This window comes from Panthera onca, chromosome B3 (assembly GCF_046562875.1).
Source record: "Panthera onca isolate mPanOnc1 chromosome B3, mPanOnc1 haplotype 2, whole genome shotgun sequence".
In the NCBI taxonomy this organism is placed as follows: Eukaryota; Metazoa; Chordata; class Mammalia; order Carnivora; family Felidae; genus Panthera; species Panthera onca.
This window is the reverse complement of record NC_138344.1, coordinates 40869935-40873484: the sequence shown is the minus strand read 5'-3', so window position 1 is coordinate 40873484 and position 3550 is coordinate 40869935.

Genomic DNA, 3550 nt, shown 5'->3' with positions numbered 1-3550 from the left:
GGCAAATTAGTCAAAGAACACTGCAGCTGGAAGGGTCATTATCAATCACCCCAACCAGCCTGTCATTTTTCAGATGAGGAAACTGAGGCTCAGAAAAGAAAAAGTGACTTGCCCAAGGTCACACAGCTGGGAAGAGGCAGAGCCAGGATTAGAACCAGGCCTCTGCCAGATTCTGTTTGGTACGCTTTCCACTGTACTTGTCAAATGCAAGTGCCTAAGGAGATACCATCTGGAAATGCATTTTTTGCTTAAGATTGAGTGAGCTTATCAGACCCTCATCTGACAGCAGCGACAGGACATTGAGCACTGAACATAGGACCAAAGTGGCAGTGGGCAGAGAAGGAAAGGTCTCAAGGGTGGGAGCAACAGTGCACATATTCCATAATGAAACCAGAGGAAGGGCCAGGTAAGAATCAAGCAATTCCACTCCAGCTCCTGCATGGTTCCAACGGCTGAGAAAATAGTACAAATGCCTCACTCTGGCAATTAAAGCTCCAGCCTACATTTCCCAGGCCTACACATACATCCTCTTCCATCCTGTGGATGCACATCCAGCTCTTTTGCCAGGTTGGATTATTGGCTGTTCCTACATCCATGTTTTTGTTTAAGCCACTCCACTCACCCACCCCCATCCCATCCTACAAAATCGTACCCCTCCTTCAAGGGCCCTCTCAGGTATCATATCTTCCATGGAAACCTTCCTGATCTACCTCCAGCTGGCTTTCTCCCCTGAACCCCACCGCTCTTGGTTTGCACCTAACTGGCATTCCCCTTCCCCTGTTTTAGTTATCATTAGTGCCCACTTCTCTTTGCCTTTAGGGCAAGGACAATGGCTTGCTCATCTCTGTACCCAGGCAGTGTCTGATATCTCCAACCCAATAAAGTTTGTTAAATTGGATTGCTAGAATGTAAATGTCACAAGACCACAACTGTCTTGTTTCTGTTGTCCCCCAAGGATACCGAAGTACCTGGCACTTAGTGATCATATGTTGGATGGAGAGATGTACGGTTCATTTCTTCCAACATGTGCCATCTCAGTGCCAAGAACTTTACTTCAAGGTAGATGCAATTATCCCTTTTTACAGATGTAGTAACTGAGGTTTGGGGAAGTTGACTTGCCCACAAAGCTCACCCAACTTGTAAGACGTTGAGTGTGCTGTGAATCTGGCCTGTCCATCTCCAAAATCCAGGATCTTTCTGCTCGTCTGCCCCTTCCACACACTGCTCTCCATGGAAATTTGAAAGTATTCTAAAACCGTGTCAATACAGGGGTTCTCAGCCATGGCTGCCCATCAGAATTGCCTGAGAGTATTTAATAATCCTCATGCCCAGACTATACCCCTCACCAATTACATTGGAACCTCTAGAAGTAGAATCTGGGCATCAGTAGTGGTTAAAACTCCCCAAGTGATTCCAGTGTACAGGTTGAGAACCACTTTGTTCATGTCACAGAGATCTGGGGAAATGAAAGCATCCTCCATCAGCTCACCAAACTGCAAACACATCTGAGCACCTGCTTTGTGCAAGATTCTCCAAGGGACTGTGAGATGGGTGAGTCACAGGAGCTTGAAGCTTCCACAGGGAATAAGCCCACAGGGAAAGAGGTAACCGTAGCAAGCAGCAGAGGGCAATGAACATGACGATATCCTAAAGCACACTTTGGTGCCTGGCAAGTTTACAGAGCCTAACAACCTGCTGGCAAGGAGACAGGGCAGGGATTAAGCTGCTGCACAAGTCGGCTGGGGCAGCTGGCGCTGGAGTCTATACAGAGAGTACAGAGTTTGAGGATTAAATGATGCCACAAGCCTGAGTGCGGATCCCAGCATGTAATTCACTTACTGTGTGATCTAGGGCAAGCTTCTTGATCCCTCTGTGTCTCATTATCCCCAACGGCCAAGTGGAGCTAAGAATAGCGTTGTGGATGTTCAACAACATATATTCATTAGAGATATATGTGAAGGACATAGATCAGGGTCTAGCATGTGGCAGAGTGCTCAATGAGTATTAGCTGTTTTAATTTTTCCTTTAATGTCTGGTGTGAGCTTCCCTAGAGGAGGAAATGGATCTTAGCCATCTTTGCACCCCACCCATCACCAGCCTGGCCCAGAGGAGGTTCTTAGCAAGTGTCACATGAAGTCTGGAATGCAGGCTTCTTGACAATGGGCCCAGCACTGACTCCTTTCTTAGGCTATTGGAGCAGGCCAGGGGAGGGCACAGGTGGTTCCTCCCTGGCTGGCTGGCTTGCCTCTTGGGTAGGAGGCAGGCAGGAAGCCTCCTCCTCCCAAAGGTGGCCTGGTGGCCTGGCTTCTCAGCCCTTCCCAGCCCTGCCCACCCTGCCCTGTGCCCTCTGCTCTCCCACACCCAGCCAGGCAATGTCGAGGGTGTGGAGCAGGCCTGGAAGCCCTTCCTGTTTCCTCCCTCAGGAGGTCCACGGGATCCTGAAGCCAAAGGTGGCTGCTTCAACATCTAGCCTTACTGGACTCAGCAAGGCCTTGACCCCACCAAGGAAGGGGCTGGGGTGTGGGAAGCCTTGTCTTTTCCTGGAAACCCAGAGGATGGGGATTTCCTGGGCACGTGTACATGCTCATTCACTCTGTAAACATTCAAGGGCGCCTCCTGGGGCTGGATGCTGTTAGGGGCAAGTATTTACTCAATGCTCAGAAGTGTCAGGAGGCTAGAGTAGTCTAGCAGGCATCATGAGGGGTTTGAGGGGAAGGAGAGGCTTGATTCAAACTTGAAAGAAGAGGACCAAGTGAGTAGGAGGGGGAGGGAAAGGGAGCACATTAGGTGGGAGTAGCTGTGTGGACAAAGGGCTGGGAGTATGGAACCACCTGCCATTTACTGCCCCAACCCCCACCTGAGCCAGCATAGGGGTCACACTGTAGGATCATGACCCAGGCATTTGGCACCACCTTCAGTCTGGGGCAGAGGTTGGTGGCATGCACACTGAGTTCTTGGAGAAGGCCCCCAAATTATGCCTACCTTTAGAGGTACAAATTTCACCTACCTACTACTCTAGGCTCGGGGATCAAGTAGCCCTATTTATATTCCTGTCCATCCACTTTCTAGGGAAATCACTTTCCCTCTCTGAGCTTCAGTTGCCTCATCTATAAAATAGGAATAATTACACCTATTCCCTCAGGGTTGATGTGAGGACCAGACAAAATATTTGAGAAGGCACTGGTACAAATGTCACCTTCCCTCCCCAAACGGGTGCGTCCCTCTCTCAAGACAGTCTGTCACTTGTGCCATATCTCTCAGGCCATGTTGTTCCTGCAACTCTATGAAATACTTTCTTCCTTTGACCTTCCTTTATCCAAGACTCAGCTCAATTCCAGCCTCATTCATTTTTCAAAATTTGCTGGTGCCCATCATGGGCCAGGCCCTGGGCTGTTCCCTGAGAGAAGTGAGACACAGGCCCAGCTCTTCAGGAGCTCAAAGCCAAGAAGAGAAGCTGTCCTGGAAACAAAGTTCCAGAACCCCATGCTCTGGGGCCAGGCCAGAGCCCGGGCAGGGACCCAGAGGAGCCCAGGGGTGGGAGGGAGGGTCC